We start from the raw sequence: 25,548 nt of genomic DNA, 5'->3' as shown, positions 1-25,548 counted from the left end.
AAGGAGAGGACAGGCATCTAGGATACCAGCCAGGTTTTTAGAATGGAATTGATATTATCTGAGATTAGAAAGAACAGGCACTCGGTCATTGACATGTTAAATCTGAGATGTCAGATAAACAATTTATAGATGTCAGATGGAGATGTCAAATAAACAGTTGGATATGTACATATTTTTTAAAGATGGATCAATATATATTTTTTAATAGGGTAACATTGGTCATTAATATAAATAGGGAATGTCTTTTAAAAGAATATAAATTTAAAAACAAAAACCATACGAGAGTAAGGAAACAGAGAAGTAAAGTGTATATGGGGAGGGATATTTTATGTTCTGTCGACCAAATACAGGGAGATATTGGAAGGAATCTTTAGACCAATGAAAAATACATTTATGCACTGAGCATTTATTTAGTGCCCAATATATTCTAGTTTCAGAAATTGCACAAGAAATATATTTATTCTTTCAATCAATACCTCATTCCTGAAGCCCCAACCTTTGTCAAAAATATGCATAAAAAGTAAAATGCACCACAAGGACCAATGGTGTGTATGGATTTAGTTTTTGCTTGTTCCCTTTATAACATGATGCAACAATTCCTCTAAAGGACGTTTGTTAACCAAGAAGCTATCGTCCCCATCCCAATTTCCTCAGTATTATGCAAACTATAGGTAAGACTCAGGCATAATATTCAGTAGTGATCCAAGCCAGGAAAAAGAATTGCTATTTTGTACACACACACACACACACACACACGTTATATATAATGTATCAGGATGAGTGGCTTTTCTTTTGAAGAGGAATTAGTACAAGATGCCCTTTAACCAGATTTTCAGTCTGTGTGTATCACATAAAATGCTGAGAAGCACCTTATAAAATACCTTTTATATTATAGATAATAAATATTTAGATAGAAAATTTGATTTAGAGCATCATTAACATTTCTAACTTATTTTTAAACTTTTAAAAATACTGTGCTGCATGAAGTAAGTGTTGCTTGATAATACGTGCCTTACCTCTAATGCAAGGTTGTTGAGAAAATTGAATTATCATGGGTTTTGTCAGATCAAAGTATTGTATAATGAGTATAAGGAATTGTTTATTGGGCAAACAAATTTTGCTCTTTAAGGTGGGTTAGGCTTTTCTCATCACACTTTTGGCCAATCAGGATGAATATATGACCATTAGCCTATAAGACCAGTGAGGGGAAATGCTTATGATTAGAAGGGAAATACTGTCTAGTTAGAACCTGAAGTATATTGAATTACTTCAGTTTGCCTGTTTCTCCTGTTAAGTAATTTTTGCAACGTGACCATCTCCCATGAAAGAGTTCTGCAGATTTGCAGTAATTAAGCAAGCATTTATGCTAGTTTTGAGACCAAATTGACAGTCGATATGAATTAGCCTCATTCTTTGGTTGACCGAGCTCTAAGTTTTTTTTTGTTTTTTTTTGTTTTTTTTTTCTTCAAATTTATTTGACAGAGAGAGATCACAGGTAGGCAGAGAGACAGGAAGAGAGAGAGGGGGAAGCAGGCTCCATGCTGAGCAGAGAGCCCCGGTGCGGGGCTCGATCCCAGGACCCTGAGATCATGACCTGAGCCGAAGGCAGAGGCTTAACCCACTGAGCCACCCAGGCGCCCCTCGAGCTCTAAGTTTTTATCTACAAATCTACCTTCCATTTCCGTGGAGTGTATCTCTTTATATGCTCCTTTGCTTTTGTTTTTGAAGAGGAGATTTAGGAAAATCTGTTCCCCAGCAATTTAGCATTTGTTCATGTGTGCAAGTTAAGATGCTTACCTAAACAATATTCTTATCAAAGTAAAACTCTGTTTTGCTACAGCGTGGCAGCTTATTTTTTATTATGTAATCAGCAATATATTTATATTATAAAGCATAATATTGAAATGATCTACCAAGAATCCACCAACCGACATGGAACCAGAACTTGACTAATAAAGTATACATCTACCAGCATATGCCTCTTCTTCACTGTGGCGCTGCCTTTACTGCCCTCCCTGACCCCCCGACCCCCCAATCATTCTTCAAGTTTGTGTTTATCATTTACTTTTTAATAATACTGCTTTTATCACATGGGTCTTTAAATAATATGCTATTTAATTTTACTTTTTTTTAATAAAAATGGTAGCATTCTGCATTAAGTCTTCTGAGACTTGCTTTTGTTCTTTGTGTTTTTTTGAAATTTATTATCATATGTAGTTTGTAGTTCATTTATTTCACTGCTGAGTAATACTTCATTGTATGAATGTATTTATTTTCTTGTTGGTAGATACCTGGATTGTTGTTGCTGTTGGGTATTTTGTTTGCCTGTTTTTGGTATCTCTATATTGAGATTGATGTATATCTGTACATTGATACAGATATATTTTTGCTGTTGCAAAAATAAAAATAAAAAGCATTGCTAATGTCTGCGTTCTTTTATATGTGTTCTGGATCACATGTGTAAGACTCTAGAATACATACTTAGAAGTAGAAGTGTAGAGAATTATGAGCATTATATGAGTATATTAATCAATTATACAAATTAATGCCAGTTGTTTAACAAATCATTGGGCCAGTTTAAATACCACCAATAACAACCAGAAGCTCCCAGTGAACCAAGTCATTGCCAAAACTTGGAAATCTCAGGCTGCTTAACTTTTCTGAATATAGTAGCTACAAAATGACATCTTACTATTTTGCTTTTCCATGAGTGCCAGTGAGAGTGAACATCTTTTCATGTGATTACTCAACATTGGAATTTTTCTTTCATGAATTTCTCATTTATGTCTTTTGTCCATTACATACTCAAAACTATGCATTAAATATATTTATTTTTAAAATTCAAAAAATTTTTAAATAACACAATGAGGAGGAAAATTTTTCCCTTGCAGACTTGATGCGATGCCTCATCACCCCTGAATAAATGAGTGTGTATTTCCTACAAACAAGGACATCGTCCTATAAGCCACAATAAAGCCATCAAAATCAGGAAATTAACATTGATGCATTACTACCATCTAATCCTCAGATCTCATTCAATTTTCACAAGTAGTCCCAGTAATGTCCTTTATAGCAAAAGGATCTAGTTCACAAGCACAGCTTGCATTTTACTTGTCACATCTTTTCAGTCTCCTTCAATCTGGAACAGTTCTTCAGTCTTTGACTTTCAAGACCTCGGCACTTTTCAAGACTGCTGTATAAGCCACTTATTTTGTAGAATGTCTCTTCCTTTAGGTTCAGCTGCTGTTTCCTAATGATTACGTGCAAGTTATGTATATTTGGCAGGAATATCATGGACGTTAGGCTGTGTCTTCTCTTTGTATCTTGTCAGGTGATACACGATTTTCATTGTGACCCGTTACTGTGTATGTTAAGATGATTACTTGATTAAGATGGTGTCTGACATGTTTCTCTACTGTGAAATTACTCATTTTTCCTCTGTGTTTAATAATTGTTTTGTGCAGAGGTACTTTAAAACTAAGTGACTGTCTCCTTCCCCATCAAGCTTTCATTTAATTAATTTATTTGTATCAGTATGAGTTCATGATTCTGTCTTTTATTCAGTGAGCTCTGATCAGTAACTGTTGTTCCTTATTTTGATGCTCACCTTGCCCCGATTTAGCCAGTGGGATTCCTTTAAAGTTGCCTTCTGTGTTCTTTTGACATGTTATTCATCAATCATGCTGCTACTTCCAATTTCATTCCTACATGAGAGTTTGGTCACATTTTCCCCCTTTCTTTTTTTATATCCCCTTCTCTAACAGTAAGAAACTTGCCTATCATTAGCCTAAATGTGTTTACTTAATTTGACCAGTTCCACTGTGTGTCCTCAGTCTGCCGTATCCATTGCACCCTCCTGCCCAAATTCTCTTTAAGCTTGGAAGACCCTTCATGTGGAGGCCCCCTTCACCCTGTTTGGATTCCTACATTCCTACATGCACCGCACAGTGCATCTTTTTATGGGCACCCTCCTGCCCCTGATCAGTCACTGACATCTGCTGTTAGATCACTGATGGGCAGGTGGTGCTCCAACCACACCACTCTGCCAAAGCTTGGACTCTGACTCCCACACCTCACTTTTCCCTCCATTCCAGCATGGTACCAGCCTCATCCTGCTCAGGCCCTCGCACCCCTAATCAGGGATACTTTTTTGTATTTTGCCTATTTTTATTTTTATTTTAAAGGATTTTATTTATTTATTTATTCATTCATTCATTTATTTATTTAAATGAGAGGGAGACACTGCACCTGAGCATGAGTAGGGGGAGAAGCAACAGGAGAGGGAGAGAATCTCAAGCAAACTCCCAGCTGAGCCTGGAGCCCTACACAGGGCTCTGTCTCGTGACCCTGAGATCATGACCTGAGCTATAGTCAAGAGTCAGAAGGCTTAACCAACAGAGCCACCCAGGTGACCTTACATTTTGCCCAATATTTTTTTAATTTTTTTAAAGCTTTTTTTTTTTTTTTGAAGATTTTATTTATTTATTTGACAGATTTCAAGTAGGCAGAGAGGCAGGCAGAGAGAGAGAGGGAAACAGATTCCCAGCTGAGCAGAGAGCCCGATGAGGGGCTTGATCCCAAGACCCTGAGATCATGGCCTGAGCCGAAGGCAGAGGTTTTTGCCTATTTTTAAATAAAATGTTATAGGATACACACATGTGTGCACACACACATATTCCGGGCACCGTAATTATTATTTTTTTTTAGGCAATGTGCTTTGTGGTATTGTAGTTAATCTTTTTTAATTTTTCCTTGTTGTGTCTGTTGATGAATAGAAGTTTTTAATTATAATGTACTTGAATTTATTAATCATATGCTTTATAGTTAGCCCTATTCTGTGTCTTAAGTTTTAAATCTTCCATACTCTGAATTCATAAAGGTAGTCTCTTATGTTTTATTCAAAAATATTAAGGACTTGTATTCTCAATTTAAATTTTAATCCCTCTTGAATTTATTTTTTACATGTTGTGTAGGAGGGACTCAATTTCTTTTTATCCCCCAAATGAATAATCAATTCTTTCAGCACTGTTGAATGATTCCTTCTTCCTTCAGTGATCTGCAGTGTTGTGACTTTTGTCAAATATCAACTCATAAAACCTTTTGAATTTCAATCGGCATTGCATTAAAATCAGTTGAATTGGGGGAAAATTTTCATTTTATGATACTGAGTCTTTCTATCATGAATATGGTATGTCCTCCTGTTTATTAGGTCATATTTAATGTCTTCAAATAAATTTTCAAGTTAACTTTTATTCTTTAGGTACATTTTATTGTTGGATATTTTTTAAATGTTATTTTCTGTTTGTTACTGATGAGTAAAAGTGCAGTTGATTTTTTTTTTTTAAGTGTGGTTTTGTTTGTTTTTGTTTGCAAGATTTTATTTGTTTATTTGACAGAGAGAGTGAGTACAAGCAGGGGGAGGGACAGGAGAGGAAGAAGCAGGCTCCCCACTGAACAAGGAGCCCGATGTGGGACTAGATCCTAGGACTCTGGGCTCATGACCTGAGCTGAAGGAACTTAACCGACTGAGCCACCCGGGTACCTGCAGCTGATTTTTTAAAAATGATTTATATTTAGCCACAATGAGCTGAACACTAATATACCTGTTTAGATAAATGTTAGACATGCTCAAAAGCAAGTAAGATTAGAAGCCCAGATTTTTACTCTGAAATTACTTTTGATATTTTAATAAATCCTACATTAACAATCATCATTTTTTTTAATATGGAACGCTTCACAAATTTGCATGTCATCCTTGTGCAGTGACCATGCTGTTCTTCTCTTATATTGTTCCAGTTTAACATATATGCTAAGTGAGCACAGTAATCATCTTTCTGAATAGATTTATTGAGATACAGTTCACATACAATAAAATTCACCCATTTATTTTTATTTTTTTTTTAAAGATTTTATTTATTTATTTGACAGATAGAGATCACAAGCAGGCAGAGAGGCAGGCAGAGAGAGAGGAGGAAGCAGGCTCCCCGCTGAGCAGAGAGCCCGATGTGGGGCTCGATTCCAGGACCCTGGGATCATGACCTGAGCCGAAGGCAGAGGCTTAACCCACTGAGCCACCCAGGCGCCCAAAATTCACCCATTTAAAGTGTTCTCTATAGTCACACATGTACACAGCATCACTGCCATCTAATTTTTGAATATTTTCATGATCCTAAAAAGAAACCCTATACCCATTGTCAGTCACTCCCCATTCTTATCCTTCCCCACTCCCAGCTCTGAGGCAGCTACGAATCTGTTTTCTGTTTCTGAATTTGCCTGTTCTGGACATTTTATATAAATGGAATCATATGGTACATGTTTTTTTGTGACTGGCTTCTTTCACTCAGCGTAATAATTTCCAAGGTTCATCTGTGTTGTAGCTTGTATCAGTACTTCATCCCTTTTTGTGGTTGGATAATACTTTCTTGCTGAATGTATCACATTTTGCTTACCCATTCATCTGTTGAGAGACACCTAGACTGTTCCCAGTTTTTGGCTGTCATGAATAATGCAGTTATGAGCATGCATATACAGATTTTTATATGGACATAAGTTTTCATTTCTCTTCTATTTATACCTAGGGGTTAGACTTTCTGGGTCATACGGTAATTCTGTATTTAACTTTTAAGGAACTGCCAAACTGGTTCTCCTTAGCGGTTGTACCATTTTACCCTTCCACCAGCAATAGATGAGAGAGGTGAATAGTCACCTTAAAACTACTTTTGCATGCTCTAAAGAGTAGTTGTTATACATTAGGCTTATCTTTAATTGTGATTATTATTTTAAATAATGGGAGAAATAGCAATTTATTTTAACATCGGATTCATTTTAAATGAATTTAAATGAATTAAAATTCATTTTAAATGAACTGAGAAACACTCATTTATGATTCTATGTAGAATATATCCTTTTAATTTTTTATAGCCTTATTGAGGTGTAGTTTACATACTATACAGTTTACCCTTCCTTAGCATTTAGCATGATGATGTGCAGCCATCACCACAGTCCAGTTGTAGAACATTTTCCTCACTCCAAAGGGGTCCTTCATGTTTGTTGCAGTCAATTTCTTTTCCCTTCTCCTGTCCCAGGATATGATCTACTTTCTCTCTAATTAATTTTGGCTTTTCTAGACATTTTACATATAAATGGAATTATATAAATATGTCTTTTTATCTAGCTTCCTTCACTCAGCCTTATGTTTCTTAGTTTTATCCTTGTTGCATGAATTATTAATTTCTTTCTGGGGTATTTTTTGTTTGTTTGTTTGTCTGTTACTACTTTTTGCTTATCCCTTTACCAGTTGATGGATATTTGGGTTGTTTACAGTTTTTGGCTGTTATGATTGATGCTGCTATGACCATTTACATACAGTGACATATGTTTTCATTTGTCTTGGTTAGATACCCAGGAGTGAAATTACTGGGTCGTGTGGTTAAGTATATGAGTAGGCTGTTGAGAAATGGCCAAACTGTTTTCCAAAGTGGCTGTGCCATTTTATATTCTCATCAGCAATGTATGAGGTTTGCAATTTCTTCCTATCCTCCCAAACTTTGAATTTTTCAATTTTAAAAATAATTATGGCTATTCTAGTGAGTTGTGTAGTGGAATCTCATTGTGGTTTTATTTGTATTTCTCTATTAGGGAATGATGATGAGCACCTTTTCATATGTTTACTTAAATATTAATGCATCTTTGATGAAATAGCTTCATAACTTTAGCCCATTTTTAAAAATCGTTTTATCTTCTTATTCTTCAGGTCTGAGGGTTTTAATATGTTAGACACCATTTCTTTATCATTTGTATGATTTGTGCATATTTTCTCTTATTTCGGGGCTTTTACCTAGATTATGACTTTTGAAGAATTTGATGAAGTCTAATTTTTCCATTTTTCTTGTTTATTTTTTAATAGACTACGCCTTTGTTGTCATATTTAGAACTCTTTCCCTAACTTAAGGTTACAAGCTTTTTTCTATGCCTCCTAGAAGTTTTGAAGTTTTAGTTCTGTAATTCCCTCTATGGTCCATTTTAAGTTATTTTTTTGTATGTTGTGAAAGATTGACAATTGTCTATTTTTGCATGTGATTTTTGACCTGTCCCAGCATCATTTGTTGAAATTCAAATGACCATGAATGTGAGAGTTTATTCTGGGCTCTATCCAATTTCATTATCTGTATGTCTATCTTTATGCCAATATCACACTGTGTTGGTTTTTATAGCTTTATAGTAAGGTTTGAAGTTAGGTAATGTAAGTCCTAAAGCTTTAATCTTCTTTTTCAGAATTGTTTTGGATATTCTAAATCCTTATTTAGATTTTACATATGTCTATATATGATATATAAGATATTTTATATATATATATATATATGTGGGCATGTATATAAATATATCTTTCATATATATCTTAGAGTCAATTTCATGTGTCTCTTAGAATCAGTTTCTATCAAAAAAAAGCTATGGTGGTATTTTGATGATGATCAGTATGGGGAGACTTGCCATCTTTTTTTTTTTTTTTTTTTTGCTAAGAATGTTTTAATTTTTTTTAATTTTAATTCCAGAATAGTTAACATACATGTTATATTAGTTTCAAGTGAACAATGTAGTGATTCAACAATTCCATACATCACCCCATGTTCATCACGACAAATGCACTTCTTAATCCACATTCCCCCTGCTCTGGCAACCATCAGTTTGTTCACTGTAGTTAAGAGTCTTTTCTTAGCTTGTTCGACTCTCTCTCTCTTTCTTTTTTCTTACTTGTTTGTTTGTTTCTTAAATTCCACATAGGAGTGAAATCGTATGGTATCTGTCTTTCTCTGACTTATTTCACTTAACATTATACTCTCTAGCTCATCCATATGTTTTCAGATGGCAAGATTTCATTCTTTTTTATGACTGAATAATATTCCATTATATGGATTCCATTATATTTTATATGTAGATATATAGATTTATATATTGCAGCCTTTCTAAACTTTCTTAGTAGCTTTTTTGTAGACTTCCTAGAATTATCTCATAGAAGATAACGTTGCCTGCAAAGAGTTTTAATGTTTTTTCTTTTTTTTTCCCCAATTTATGTGTCTTTCTCTTCCTGGTCTTAACTGCAGTGAGTAAACTTTCTGGTCCAATGGTGAATAGTGGTGTCTAGAGCAGGCCTCTTGCCTTTTTACCAGGATTATAGGGCAGTAGGACAGAGCATTCAGTCTCTCACCATGAAGTATGGTGTTAGTTGTAGATGTTTGTCTCAGAAAGGAAGTGTTGTTTTCACTCTGAAACAATCAATTATGTAATATATCTTATTAATAGAATAAAAGGACAAGAGCCTCTTAAGTACCTCAGTAGATGTAGATAAAAGAAAATCAGGGAAACAGAAAACAAAATAAAGAGCTTAAACAAAATAAGAGGTAAAGGGGAAGCTACTTTATGTAAAGTGATGTGGACAAGCTTCTCTGAGGAAATGACATTAAAACTGATTTTCTAGACAACCTGAAGGTCCTGATCAGGCAAAGAGAACATACATGAAGGGTAGTTCAGCATCTAGCATTGTTCTTGTCTTATTCACTTTATAATTCCGACACCAAGCATAGTGCCTAGCCCCTTACAATTTGTTCAGCTTAACAGATAGTTGAGTGTCTTGCTCTCTTAGCCTCACATTCATTTTGCCGTATCTGTCATTAAATGTTATTTGAAATTATGTATTTTGATGATCACATAATATTCTATGGAAATACTATATTTCTATAATTATAACAATTACTTAAATGCTTTCTTATTCATAGAAATGCTTCCTATCTTCATGATCCCAAACATCTGGGAAATACAGTTCCACTGGCTTGTATTTAAGACTGATTTACTCATTCATTAATATAAAACAGTCTTAAGATATTAATCTATGAGAATAGTTTCTTTAATATTACCTTTTGCCGACTTTTATTTAAATATTCTTTTAATTTATCTTTCATGTGATCGTGTTGGCTCGAAAGGGTTAAATAGTGCTTTAATGGAAACAAGCCATTAAACTGTTGTAGAATGTGGCAAAATATCAGACACAACTTTTGGGCTCTGGATATTTTTCTCTTTACATGGAAAGTATAGACTCGTGAACTTCATATACCATTGCCAAGTGTTTTGTACTGCCTGCACTGAGACCACTGTAGGTGGGTTATGCTAGAGAAAAGTCAGATGTCTCTTCCAGAGAACTGCCAAGGCCCCATTTTTGTTGCAAGTAAAATATACCAGAGTTTGAATTCCACTTTAAGCTTTTACTGGTATTTTGATTTGGGGCCATTTAAACTCAGGTTCCTCATCTATAAAGTGGGGTTGATGATAGTCACCTCATTAGGTCATTTTAAAGATTATGTATGTAACCTGATACACACTAGACACACTAGCGTGTCTGATCCACACTAAGCACCCAGAAAACAAGGCTACCATTATTTACCTTTTAAGTCTCTGGTAGTCGTGGGCGTGTTGGTAGGAATGCTAGCTACAAGGGTTCCTAATGCTTCAAGGCCTCATTAGCAGATGCTGACCAGCTTGTTAATGTTGTGCCTCTGAAGATGGTTACTGATATTTTTGTGAGGAATTGATCATTTTCTTCACTGAGTATACTGGAGTCATCTGGAGACTGTTTCTTGTCTGCATGTGTCCCAAAAAAGATTTGGCCCCAAAAGTGGTATTTTAAAATACCATTAAGTTAGATCTTTTGACCTCTTATAAGTCAATGTTTGTAGCATTCATAAATTTATGTATATAGTTATGGTTACTTTCTTGTACCCACTTTAAAATAAAAGGTAATATATTTTCTTTATTTTTCAAGAAGGAAAGAATTACAACTGAAAATTAAACGATTAAATTCTACTTGAATTTCAGAGCTTTAGTAGGTAATGTTGACAAGGGGCAAGGTGGGGTTGCCAGGGTATAGCTTCTGAGGTTGGGCCCTGGGGATTTAGGAAATCCCTAAGGCCGCCAGCAGATGCTAATAGGAATGCTAATATGATTGCAAATACGGTTATTTTTAAATTCACATATAAATCACTGCCTTCTAGTTATAAATAATCAGAAGTGATTGTTCCCTGTTTCTCTTAGAATTCCTATCAGAATTTATAGTCAAGGCTCAATTTAAATCCAAGATTTGTAATTTGGGGACACAACACTTGATTGGCCTTGCTCAGTTGTCTGTTTCCCCTCTGTAAAATGGGATCATGCCTTCTCTGCTTGTTTCACTGAGTTACGAAGATCAAATGAGGTCATGCCCATGAAAGCGCTTTGTAAAGCACGTAGCTTACTAATTATTACTCCAGTTTATCCTGTCAGACCTGCCCTTTTCTCACGACTGTTTGGTAGGTCACTGGTGGAAGTGACATGATAGCTCAGAGCTCTGTAATGGGCACCAGCTCTGAGGAGTCTTTTACTCGTATAGGGAGTGGACAGTTGTAGACTGTTGGTATTTTTATCCTTTAATTCATTTTATTTTACCAAAGTAATGTGTGTTTATTATAAAGAAAAAAGAAACTAGGGACTATAAATCAGCAAAAAGGAAAAATAAAAATTACCTCTAAATGCAGAAATAATTGCTACATTTATTTTCATATATGTTGGAAACAAATTCAGCTATACTGAACATAGTGCTCTGTTTCCTATTTTTATCACTCGGTGTATGTTATATGGAATGATAGCCTATAATTTTTTATATAATATATTAGTGGCTATATAGTATCCTACCATGTAATATGCCAGAATTTATTAAACCTGTCCCAAATTTGTTATTTTACATTTAATGGCTGTTTTCAATTTTTTTTTACTATTAGAAATAATGTATATTGTCACATCCTTATGGCTGAATACTTGTATATGTCCTCATTTTTTTTTTTCTCATTATGATAAATCCTAGTCTTGGAATTGCTACACCAAGGGGCATACAACATTTGAAGAAATTTAATATTTTGTAGCTTTATTAAGTCGTAATTGACATCTAATAAACTGCACATGTTTAAGGTTTACAGCTTGATCAATTTTGAATGTGTGTACACCCATGTCCAACACAGTTAAGGTAATGTCCTTTTGTAATCCTTCCTTCCTGCACCATCCCACCCCTTGGTCCCCAGATAACCACTGAAACATTTTCTTTCCCTGTGGATTACTTTGCATTTTCTACAGTTTTATGCAAATGGAATTACAAACTGTGTATTCCTTTTTGTCTGGCTTCTTGCACTCAGCATAATTATTTTGAAACTCATCCGTGCTGTTGTTTATATTATTCGTGCATCCTTTTTTGTTGCTGAGTAGTAAATATCCCATTGTATGGGTATACCATAATTCATTTACCTACTGAAAGGCATTTGAGTTGTTCCCAGTTTTTGACTTTTTAAAATAAAGCTGCTTTGGAGATTGGTGTGCAAGTCTGTCTCTGGACGTAAGGCATTTGATATTTATTACAAATTTTGTGCTAGAAGGTTACATAGGGAGTATTTTGTAACAGAAAAAGCTTAATATGAGTATCTATTTTTCCTTTTTCCTTTTTGGAAAAAGTTTTCTTTTTTCTTTCTTTCCTTTTTTTTTTTTTTTTTTAAATATACCTTTGGGAGGATTTAGAATTTTTAGATGTAACTTAATTGGAATAATTTGACAGAAATTTGAAATTAACAGAGGTTAACAAGCACATCCTAGCAACTGTAAACCTTATTCACAGTTGCCTTGAAACATCTACTTTGATCAAATGTATTGTCTAGAAAGCAAAAGTTACATAGTTTCCCTTAATGAATGATCCCTATTTCATAAAACTATATTTCTCTGTTAAATGACTACTTCTACATTGAACTTGAACAGAAAATATACTGGGAAAAGTTTACAGAGCTCCACAAAAAATATTCCAGAATCTGGTTTTCCTTTTCCTCAGGTGCACATTAGACCGGAGGAGGAACGGGGAATTTAAAGACTCCAGATGACACCAGAGCTCCTTTTCAACAGCCTTCTCCATTTCCTTTCTCAGAAAGTAGAGACAGACCTCAGAGACAGATGGTGAGAATATTTTTCCTGACTTCTTAAGGCTTAATCATGGTGATTTTAATATATTTTGGAGAATCCTTTCTTAGTGATAAATTAGCTTGTAATCACCAGATTTATGTTTTGTGTTTTATCTGTGCAAATTATTTCATTAGGCACAATGTGGTTTAAAACAAAAAAGTCGATAGTGAATAAGATGCAATCCTAAGGAACTTACTGAGAAAGGATAAGTACAGATAAATTTAATCAAGTAGTAGAAAGAGCTTAAATGCCATAAGAAAGACAGAAAAAAATATTCTATAGAATTCAAAGGAGTAGATTACTTCTGGAGTGGGGGATTGGGAAGCTCGAAATTAGAAATAGTGTTTGTGTTGATGATAATTTGTTTTTACCAAAAAACAGAGAAAATGAACAGTTAATATAAAACCTGAAATAGCAATCTGATTTCAGGATAAAAAGTTAATTATTGTTTTGAGGAAAAATAGAAGCATGTTTGGTTATTGTGGGTTTATTATAGTCTAAGTCAATGATTACTTTTTGAATTAGGTAAAATGGTTACCTCTTATAAGGCAAATAGTATATTAGCATTTCTGAGAAGCGATAAAATGGTCTGATTAAATTAACACAAGTAAGTGGACAGTACAACAGAAAGAGATGGGTGAGTGGCTAATTCTATGTGGATTAACACTCCTGTTATCTAGTAGAGCTAGAACCTAAATGAATTTGTCCTGTCTTAAGCTCTTGGACTTTGTGCTGCTTACGCCTGGGCAGAGAAGCACTCCAAATAAACTAGGAAAGGACATAGTGATTAATTATTGTGCTCATCATTAGTTGTGACGAGTTCACTTTCAATTAGCTAGCTGAAAACTCTTATTAGAAGAAAACAGATCGGATATCCTGAACTTCATGGTGTTTTAATGGACCCTGATGTTTCTAAAGGAGAATGGCAACTTTGAATCAAATTTGTTCCTTATCTAAGGTGTCATATGGTTGGCACAGTGATAATACAAATTCCTCTTTCTCTACTATTCTGATTATATTCAGAAAACCTAGTAATTAAGTTATTTAATCATTCTACTTCTTTCTTTAATTCTGTTTATTCTTGTAGTTTAAGCAAGAAAATCTTTAAAACATTTATTTAATAAAAATTACAGTTACTAGTAATTATTTGGTTTCTCGTCATTTGTCACATACTCACATACTATTTTTTTCCCCTAAATCAAGATTTTATATCAGCCAGACCTTTATTTGTTAAATGCTAAGTTCTTTCATTCAGGTATAATTATGTGTTAATGACTGATAGTCTGAAATCTGTTTTTATATTTGATGAGCTAAGTTGTTACTGTACCCCAATTCCCAACTTTTAATTTCATTAAAATGAAAATTATAATCATGCATATTCTTGTGACCCTCAAGATACAATTAGTTTGTTGTTGTTCTTTATTTGTCAACGCTTTTGTTGTACCAAGTACCGACCACCACTTTGCCAGTTGGATAAATAAATCATAGATCGCCAGCTGAGAAATTTACTTAGCCAATAAGTTGTCCTTGAAAAATGGTCAGATTTAGATCTTTCTCCCAGATAGAAAAGACAGATTATTTAGAATGTACAATGAATAGTTTGGAAAGCATATACAAATGAGCTATTTGTGATAATCATTTATGTATATTTAAATTTTTTTCAAGATTTGAAAGTGAATATGTTAAGTATATGTTTTCTAAATTGTGTTTTGAATGAGACTCCATGGTCAAATAAATTTGGGAGAAGTTGTCATTATATAAAATATCTTTTCAGTAGGCATTCCATCAACCAGCCATTGAATTCTCAGTTTCCAAAAGGAGGGCCTTATTTAGACTAGTATTTGATAGAAAAACATTTGAAGACTCTGAATTAATATATTCCATGAGGTTTTACTATGGTTTGTCTGTCATACAGCTACACTCCAAGAACGGGTACGGTCACCTTTTTTTTTTTTTTTTTTTTTTTTTTTAAGGAAGAGAGAGAAGGTGGGGAGAGAAGGGAAAGGGGGAGAGAGAGAATCTCAAGCAGATTCCACACCGAGCTCAGGAGCCTTATACGGGGCTCAGTCTCACGACCCCAAGATCATAACCTGAGCCAAAATCAAGAGTTGGATGCTTAACCTGCTGAGCCACCCAGGCGCCCCAGTACATCATGTTTTTTAAGTAGAGTGATGTCCTGAATGAGAGGCCAAGGAGGGTGATTAGGAAAAAAGGAGAAGAATTTGATTAAATGAATATTGCAAACCATATAAAGCATGAAGTGTTTTTAAAGCTTCTCAGTGCCTTAAGTGAGATCTCCTTTGCTCCCTTGTCAGCTCCTTCTTTTGAACAAAAAAAGTAGTCATCCCACATAACTAATAAAATAAAATCACCTTTTTTTTTTTGTTTTTTAGAACTCCATATACTTTCTGTGCTCTGTTTATTTCAGAGTGCAGCATTTGTTAGCTGATTTTGGCAAATACTGATAATATAAAAAGAGTGACTGTCTCCAGTAGAATTAGATAATTGGCCATAAATCAATTTAGCTTAAGTACTTGAATATACTCATTTTCTCATTAAGTGGAGTTTTTATTGCTCTATCTCATGAGTTCTCACTGGGAAGAGTTCTTTAATGTATGTTTTTTTTCCCAGTTCGATTACATTGGTGATAGCTATTTCAATGCACATAACTATTTCAAAACAGTTTTAAGTGCTAGAACTTTTCTATCAGTTATAGAAGTATCTGTATGAAAAGACAATGGCCAGTAACTTAGTTGGTTCTAACAGAATAGGTCACCAGGCTGGTAAAGTGAGACTAATCATTTCCATGAAATGCCTTCTCCAACCTTTATATAACATTTCTTAAAGTCATGTTTTTAATTTAAGAAATAACACTTTGAGAGGCACCTGGGTGGCTCAGTCAATTAAGCATCTGGCTCTTGATCTTAGCTCAGGTCTTCATCTCAGGGTCATGAGTTCAAGCATCCCCCTCCACACCCAGCATGGAGCGTACTGAAGAAAACAAAAAACAGTGGCGCCTGGGTGGCTCAATGGGTTGAAGCCTCTGCCTTCCGCTCACTCAGGTCTTGATCCCCAGGCTCTTGGGATGGAGCCCCACCCCGGGCTCTCTGCTCAGCAGGGAGCCTGCTTCCCCCTCTCTCTCTGCCTACTTGTGATCTCTTCTGTCACATAAATAATAAAATCTTTAAAAAAAAAAAAAAGCAAAAAAGAAAGAAAGAAAGAAAGAAAGAAAAAAAGAAAGAAAGAAAGGAAGAAAAGAAAAGAAAGAACACTTTGAGAAAGTGTTTATGCAAGGTAATCAGTGGAGAACGTGCTACTGGTGAAACCAAGATCAGTCCAGAATCTAGGTGAGTTATTTTAGTTGGAATTAATTCCCATAAACTAACTTGTCTTTCTCAGCTGATGTTTCCCTGGCTTTGTGGACAACCTGGGCAAGAAAATTTGGGTGATGGGCTCAAATGAAGTATTGATTTCCAGCATTGCTTCTACCTACTCTTTAATTTCCTTTCCCACAGCCAGCATCTAGTCTCAGAGTGCATACCTCATCTGGAATGCTTGTGCTGGAAGCCTGCTTACTTACACCTTTGTCTCCACAACTACCACATTTTCCTAAAACTTCCAATTTGCTTCTGTTACTTCTCTGATAAAATAATTCAGTGATCCCAATAATATAATGACCATAGGAAAGTGACAGGCCTTCCTTAATCCTAATTCACTGTTACAATGGGAACTGTTAATATAATTAATATTTTGCTGAACTTGATGTCATTAAAGAATTGGCCTTTTTGAAGTTTTTTACTTAGTATCTTAATTGATACAACCAACATCATTTTGAGAGGAAAATTTCCCACTACACCAAGCCTCCATGTCAACTCAGGTTTTTTTCTCTCCCATGAAAATTTTCAAGTGAAATAATTAAAATAATTTTAAAATGTCTTGGTAAGAGTGTCCATTCACTTTCTCTTCTTATTCACACTCTGGTTTTTCTCACTTAAAATAATTGTAGTGAACCTGATACTCTCCTTGATTCTCTGCCCTCCAACCACACGGCCTGAGGTTTGCACTTTGAAGTTAGTGTGATGCTAACAGTACAGCTTATGCATGTTATTTAGATAACCAGAATTTCCTCATTCTAGATCAGAGATATACTAGATATACTAATTTTCAAACCCCATTTATTTATTTATTTATTTAGTTAGTTAGTTATTTGCATTTACTTATAGAAAGATTATTAATAGAGCACCTGTGTGGTTCAGCCGATTGAGTGTCTGACTCTTCTTGATTTCAGCTCAGGTCATGATCTCAGGGTTGTGAGATTGAGCCCCAGGACAGGCTCCCACACTGGGCATGGAGCTTTGCCCAACGTTCTCTCCTACCTTCTCCCTCTCCTCCCCCTCTCCCTTCCCTGCCCTATATGAGCATGTCCTCTCTTTTTCTAAGCAAAATAGATTATGAAATTTTTATCTCCGGTTGTCCTTCCTTCATCCCGCCATCCTGCACCTTGTTCTCTAAGGTTCTCAAAATACCTATGGTAAAGGACCAGTTTTTGTTTACACTTCCATTTTTTTTTTAACAAATTAATTTTATCGTATTTTTTTAAAAGCCACTATCTAGGACAGATTGGAAATGAAGAAAAAAGACCTACAAATTTACAAGTCCAAATTTTTCATCATTGACTTCAACTGATATCAAATTACATTATCGAATTCTAGAAAGTGTCTTCATTACTCTCAATTTCTGTGCTTTGAACAGAGGTCCGTTATCTGTTCAAAGATATCTATTTTATCCGTTATCTATTTTAAAGTCTCTAAAACATCTGTGTGCTGTTCCTCTTCCCGCTGGGACTGACGCACCTCCCCCTGCTTGAAGAGTGCTCTTTAACTTCTGTTCCATTTGGCAAAGCTTGATTTTTGCTAGTCAGTTCATGCTACCTCCGTGGCAGAGTGCCTTCACTAACAAACGTGTTCCCTGCCTGTCTTCCTCCCAAGAATTTGCCCTTTCATGCTCTTTTCGCTTTGCGCATGCCTTTTCTTATACTAGTACTCACTGGGTTGTGGATTACGTTTTTCCAGACAGGGTGAGCCTACCAAGGGCTAGTTTGTTATTGAGTTATCCTTCCATCTTCAGCTCTCGGCACACACCAGCTTATTTATAAATATTTGTGGATTTGTTACTTCTGGCGTGGTGAATTCAGAAGAGTAGTAACCGTGCGTCTCTAGCTTACTAATTTTCTTTTTTAAAGGTCATTTTTTTCTTCCCCCTACTCAGGTCTCTGAGATGTTTCTGCATAGAGAACAGTACTTATCTGGCATAGTTATAGCATAAATTCTTGAAAATTAGAAAGTAGAGATTTTGTTTGAACATTAAAACCAAGATGGAAGTTCTTAACTTTATTAGAGTAGACTAGCAGCAGCTCTCAAACTTTTCCCTCTCAGCACCCCTTCAATCTCTTAAATTATTGAGGACCCAAGAGAGCTTTTCTTTATGGGGGTCATATCAACCAATATTTTACCATACTAGAAATTAAAACTGAGAAAATTTGTAAAGCACAAGAATATACAAGGCTACACTCCATGAGCCATTAACACATTAGCCATGACACATCACATGGCCTCTGGACAACACCATTGCACCCTCATGAGAAAGAGAGACAAAATGGGTATCAGATTAGGTTTTGACCTCATGCGCCTCCTAAATGGATCGTTGAGACTCTTGGGGTCCCTGGACCACGGTTTAAGAACTGCTTTATAGGAATTTACTATCTAATTGCCTACAGAATATTCTGTATTTTTATTTCAATAATTTATCATAGCTTTTGCATTTGTAGGTTAATAAGTTGTGTGGTTTTTTCTTAGTTTTTTGGTTTGCTTTGTTTTTTGTTTAGTATCTACAAGTCTTATCATAGTACCCACCCCCATATTAATATCTAGACATCCAGTGTGCTGGAAACTTATTACCGGTAGGATGGAAGTGCTCACTCAAGAAGTCATTTTGTTTGTAGATACTTGGGAAGGTCATTTCTAGTTGTGCCCTATCACTATACTGGTATTCAATTGCTAGACCTTTTTATGACTTGTGATTCTCCAAATACATCTCCTGTGATGATGACTTGATCATTTCTTAAGGAGTTCAGAGTAAAGTTTGCTTCTTCTCCAGGAAGTGAGAAGTATTCCCTTCAGAATCTTTCTTCTCTCCTTTGTTTGACCTTCCCCTCCACTTGCCTCAACCTGATCCCTGATGCTGGCTTTCCTTTTCTGAGAGTACAGTCTGCTCTCTGGCAGATAGTTTCTTGGCCCTGGTGACTCCTGTTCTTTTTTACTCCCTACCCTCTTACCTTGGCTGATACTCTGTTAATTTCTTTCTGAGGTCTTAGCAGGACAGTCAGTCTCCAGAGTATTTGACGACTCTCTTCAAATTGCATGGGTACTGGGTCTTCCCAGAGAGTTCTGGGATTTCTCTGTATACCTTGTCAGCTGCCTGGGAATACCAAGATGGCTGCTAGTTGAGAACTAATTCCCTGACAACTCAATATTCTTTTTACTAATAGGCTTTTTATTGTGTAATGGTGTGATGGTGTGAACTATAATTTAGGGACTTATCATTATAACTGACACACTAGAAGCACAAAGCTGATAGAATGTTGGGGACTTTTTATTTTTTAATTCTGAGTTCTAAACATAGTACATACTCAATAAATGTTTGCAGAGTTAATTTTGTGCTCATTAGTGTTGATGAAATGCTTCATAATATGGTAGCCTCATCAACCACGTTATGATTTAAGCCAGACATCTCTGTCTTATACCCAAGGGAGATATGCCTTCACACTATTCTGAAAAGGTACATATTGCTGCCTTCATAAACAACAATCCCTACCTGATACTTAATGAAGATTATGATTTGAAATGTAGAAAATTCAAATCTCAATGGATTCTAATTCTGACTCTTCCCTAAATACCTCTATAGGAGTTCTTAGTTATCATGAAACTTTGCACAAATCATGTCAACAAGATGATTTATAAATGTGGGCTTGAGGTACAATAATTATTTTCATTATTTTTTCACTTAATGAATTTGCTATTAAAAATACCCTTTTTTACAGCACTATTTATGTTCTATAAATTGCTTTCTAAATATTCAGACCAGCCTTTATTTATTTCTCAGTTATCTTTTTCTTCAACATTCTTTCCCCTGTCATATTTTGACCATGTTTTCTTCTCTGTACGAATTCATCCCAATTTCTCCCCTCCAAGCCATCAATGACTCTATAACTTCTGTTTTTGTTTTTGGCATGCATTTAATCATACCATTGCCTGTAAACCTTCCACTGTCCCCCAGATAAAGGCTAGCTCCTTGGCATGGCCTTGATTCAAAGTCCTTGGTCCCAATTGCATTTTCAGCCTAATCTCTAGTCACACTGGACCACCCCCTTCCTGTATCACACTCAGCTCTTCCCTGCCTATTTATGTAACCCAGAGTGGCGCCATTCTCTTCTCCCTGGCCAGACCTTCCTTGTTTTTTAATGATCACGGACCACCACCTAGGGCACACGTACCTGTGAACGGAAAACCTAGTTACTGCTCACTCTACATCCTTAGAGTTCTTTTTTTTTTTTTTTTTTTACACCAGGTTTCCAGCTGAAGCATTTAGCACAGTGTATACACTCTTTTCTCCTTTTGCACAGGTACTAAAGAAATTCACATGTATGGTTCACTTTCATGCGTTATCTACTTACTAAGTACTGCTTTACCCTTTTCCTGTCCCATTCAGGAAAGCCTATCAGAGTTCAAGTTAGTGGGGGCGCCTGGGTGGCTCTGTGGGTTAAAGCCTCTGCCGTCAGCTCAGGTCACTATCCTAGGGTCCTGGGATCGAGAGCCCCGCATAGGGCTCTCTGCTTGGCAGGGAGCCTGCTTCCCCCTCTCTCTGCCTGCCTCTCTGCCTACTTGTGATCTCTCTGTCAAATAAATAAATAAAATCTTTAAAAAAAAAAAAGAAAAGAATTCAAGTTAGTGAAAGTGTCCTTGTTACTCAGCATAATCTTCAGTTTACTTAGTCTTTTTTTTTTTTGAAGGGCATGATTTGAAACCTATTGAACCTTAACAAATTCTGTACCTTTTACTAAATGCTCTTACAACTAATTATGATATACCTCATATCTGATGATGACAAACAGACATGTTACAGATGCAGAGATACTTAAAATGCAGTATCTTAAAATCAGTGTTACAGTGTTTGTTCCCTTAGACTATTGGGAGCATAGCTACTAAATTAAACTTTGAGGGCATTGCCAGGGAAGACTCACACCCTGTGCCGGCATTGATACTGATTTTTTGTAACAAGCCCGACATTGCTTTGTTTAAAGTATGTTCATTTTCACTATTCTGATTTCTTCCTTTTAGCAGTGTATCCATCATGTTAGATACAAGAAATTTGTAAATGTATGATGTAATTTTTTTTACCTGTTGTAATTTTAGTGAGCTATATGTAATACATATGAAGCTTGCAACTTAACCAGCTAGAACCTTATTCTTAAAAAAAAAAAAAAAAGAAAGAAAGAAAATTCTAGAGATTAATGTTGATGGAAATATTTCCTTACTCTTAAACCTGTGACTGTTCTGCAAATCTAAGAGCAAACAAACAGAGCTTTAAGTTTTACATTCACTACACTAAAATACAGGCAAGAAGAAAATTGACCCAAATTCTTAAATAAGTACAACGGGGAGGTTTAGTTTTGAGGGCTGATAGCTGCCCCATCCTTTGTGATTGCTTGCTTACATAATTTGTTATGAAAGAAGGCTTCTAGGTAAACCATATCTCCAGAAAGCTTGTGATTTGTTCTGTTCTGCTCAGAAAGGGTTAAGAGGAGACAACATCCTGTCAAAGACCTTGTTTTTAATTTTGCCTCTCACACTGGCACAGATCCTGCTAAGAGCAGCCCAGATTAGTTCGGAAAACCTTTGAAGAGATTTAAGATGTCCTTCAGCCAGTTTGAAGGTTTTTGTCTTGCAAATCCAGTACAAGGGCGCCTGCAGGCATCTCGACCCTTGCTGTGCCGCTGATGCAGCTCAAGGTCACACTAACCCGCCCTGTGACATTCAACAACAAAAAAAAATTATGCGGTGAAACTGCTTCAGCGTTTAGCCAACCAACAACTTCCTTTAGTGAGGAACTGAGGAAGAAGTCTTTTTTTTCCCCCCTCTTTTTCTTTTTTTGGGGACTCTGTGAATTTTTTGCTGTAGGAAATAATCCCGGATTTATGGTGTGTGTGATGACAAGGTCATTTCTTAATTAGAACACATGTAAAGAACAAAGCTAAATGGCTTCAAAACAGCTTTGTAGTTGATGGAGAGGATTTAAATTATTTAAAGAGATAGTCACCCACGTATGATGGAAGCTGAATTCTAAAGGCATTAACTCCTTCATTCCAGTCTACTTGCCATTTCTTTCTTTGAATTCCTATGTTTGACTTGAGAAGGTTGCCTTCTGAACTAAAGCAAATGTGTAAATGCCCACTTTTTAACAAGGTGAAATGTAATTTATGAATCAAATTCTTGGGTAAACTTTTAATGGAGAAGTTTTCTTCCCATGACAATTCTCTCCTGGAAATTTTATCCAATGACTTGATTTAGGAGCTAGGAATTATGAACTTTTCCCTCTGGCAACCGTGATTTATTTATAATGTGTTGGAGGGGATGAGCGAAAGGCCTTTTATTGCCTCACCTTGTCTCCCTCACTTTTGCCCATTTGTGATTTAGAATTCTAGTTGAGCAATTTGTCCCTGCTTCTTTAGAAATTATAGCACAGATCATTCAGGTTTCTCAACTCTCAAAGAATCAGTATGGGAAGATACATGCTTTTTCCTAAGGGAAAGAAAAAGAAAATAGTGTCAGTTTAAAGTGGACTTTCAGAAAGTTGTTTCTAAACATACAGAACTTTTTTGAGGCACAACGAAACCATGTCCATAAACACTGAGCCATACTGGATTTCCTCTCCTTTGTGGGGCTTGTTTGCCCATTTTGTTCCTCCTTTGTTGCTTTGCAGTGTGAAGTAGCAAAGACATTCCTTGGAGAATCCAAGTGAATTAGCTTCCTACGCTTGGGACGCTTGGGACTTAATGCATATCACACCTAATGCAGAATAACCCGAGTAATTTATAGTTGGTTTTTTAGATACATATCCTACACAGAAGCACACACTGCAGTTACTTCTCTGTACACAGAATCACACCATGTACAGAAATTTAACATCGGCGTAATGATAGCCACATCACAGTTTTCTCAGAATTCATACCCAGTTACTCTCTTGGAGACATTTCCTTGTGAGTGTGATTAAAGTAGAATCAGGGCAAGTACTAGGTGAAGAGGGATGATGTTTTAAGTGTGATTATTTGAACTGATATTTTAGATTTTGTGGGCCACACTTAAATTTAAGTTTGAGGCAATAGCATGACAGATTGTTTAAGAAAAACTTAGAGTTAACTAGACTTACTGTTCTGAAGGATGTCCTTCTAGTCAAGAGGTTTATTTGGGTCTTCCCTGAAAAGTAAGAAGGTATGTGTTCTTTGAGGTTCTGGGTATTTTAAAGGATTTTAGGTTTACAGAAAGAAAAAGCTAGAGGGAAAATCTATATGCAAGAAGATGGTCCGTGTGATTCTTTGCGTCCCTGCCCTTGCCTGGAGTCTGGTATGCCCTTATGTCATGTATGACCCAGGCTCACCTGCTAGTAATTTCTAATTCACTGTCCTAATTCATCGATTTGTTATCACTAATTGTTCTTCATTTACTTCTGTGTAGTTTCCAGTACCTAAAGGGTTGAAAGGTTGCTGTCATTGGTACCCGCAGCTGCTCTTTCTTTTGACAGGGGATAATTTTGCAGCCTCTGCTTTGTGTGACAGCTGCCTAATTGGGCATTCTCCCCCTGTAGCAAGCCTGCCTCCTCCAGCCTCCCTGCTGACAAATGGTGGTGGATTATAGATGAGGACACGCTGACCCATTCGACCTTGCTGAGACAGCGGGGAGGGGCCTCCTGCTACTTGAGGGAAGCTTTAGGTCATTTAGAGGACAAGGTCATGAGCCAGGTGGGGAAATGACATGATATCACATGACAGTAGCCTGATGACATGGTCAGTGTGTCAAGGACAAATGCATCAGTATTGATTAAACATTATTGCAAACATTACTGCAATACTTCATTGAAGGCCCTAGTATTTCTTAATTGTTCCTGACGCCTTTTTATTTTTTTTTTAAGAAAAGTGTGCAGAATAGGACATGCTTTCTAGCAGTGTTAAAGTGTTTGTGTACATGAAAATAGAACTGGTTTAGGAAGCCTCCTGTTAAGTTTCTTTGATTATCTAGAGTGTGTTGTCCCTAATTATTGCTTCGTTTGCACCCCTCGACTGTCAGTACTTTTGGGGAGTTTTTGAAAATTAAGGCAGACAAATTAAAATGAGGTACTATGTGTTGTTAAAAAAATATTTATCAACTACTGTCATCACCCTACTCAGTGATTGGCTTACCTTTTACTTGGATAAAAGAAGAATAAGCCAAGTAAAAATGCCCCTAGAAAGGAACCTCAGTATTTTGAATTTAGGAGCTCAAAATTACCACTATGCTATACCATAATTATAAAGTTTTGTTAAAAATGCTTTCTAAATAATTTTGAGACCTGAAAATTTTTTTTAAATAGCTTGTGGTTGTACTTCGTATGAAAACTTTAAGATAAATGAAAATCTTTTGAACATCTCTTCACTATTGGTAATGCACATGCTTTTCTTGAAGGAGTGGACGTGAGCTATTACCTTTTAGTGCAAAATCCTAAGAATCTTTGCTGAGTCCGTTAACCCTATGTTAATACTTAAAAGTGTAAGTCCATGTAAACTGTATTGAATAGTCCAATTTAGAAAAATGCCATTTTTAAAAAACTGAACAATATAATTCAGAGAATACTGACCATGATTCTCGTTTCTGGAAAAACGTAATTATTGTTGGGTACTGTTGGATCTGAGCCCCCAGTCCAACAGGAGGTAATTTTATGCTCCTGAAATTTAAAAAAAAAAAGAAAGAAAGAAAGAAAGAAAAGAAACTATCAGTGGTAAAGTGTGATGAATTAGTTCACTGAAGTAGACACATCTGTATTTTCATGGCATGTGCATGGGTGGGTGTGTGGGTGTGTGTTTGTGTGTGTGTGTGTGTGTGTGTGTGTGTGTTTCATTTTGACTGTGCTGTGCATGTGTTAGCTGCTCTCAAACCCTGACTCAAGCTTGGTGGAGGTTTAATCCTGTGCCCTTGTACACGTAGACTTGATTAGTAGTTGTGGTTATCTCAGCAGAAGACATACCGCCCTCCTCCTAGTATTGGTCGGGACCCGGGCATTGGGGAGTCAAGGCAAAGGAGAAAGAAAAGAGATTTTACATTAGTATTCTATGAAAGCCTTACTGTCTGCAGAACAAATTGATTGCTCCGGTGTACCTGTGCTTGGCACCACTGCTGTGAAGGAAAGGTAGGGTTGTAATCTGTTTTATTGTATTACATA

The 25,548-nt window shown here is 36.0% G+C and overlaps 1 protein-coding gene across 1 annotated transcript in view; it reads left to right on the top strand.

Annotated features, from left to right (window-relative positions):
* Window positions 1-25,548, top strand: part of LOC111151172 (nuclear receptor interacting protein 1) — a 98,500-nt gene that overhangs the window by 35,445 nt on the left and 37,507 nt on the right. The window contains exon 3 of the mRNA XM_022508974.1: window positions 12,893-13,014. The gene's annotated coding sequence lies outside the window, so the exon portion shown is untranslated. The remainder of the gene's footprint in view (window positions 1-12,892; window positions 13,015-25,548) is intronic.

The sequence above is a fragment of the Enhydra lutris genome, unplaced genomic scaffold (genome assembly GCF_002288905.1).
Source record: "Enhydra lutris kenyoni isolate GAN:26980312 unplaced genomic scaffold, ASM228890v2 scaffoldscaffold2, whole genome shotgun sequence".
NCBI classification, from domain to species: Eukaryota; Metazoa; Chordata; class Mammalia; order Carnivora; family Mustelidae; genus Enhydra; species Enhydra lutris.
This window is presented reverse-complemented; position numbering and strand designations above follow the sequence as displayed.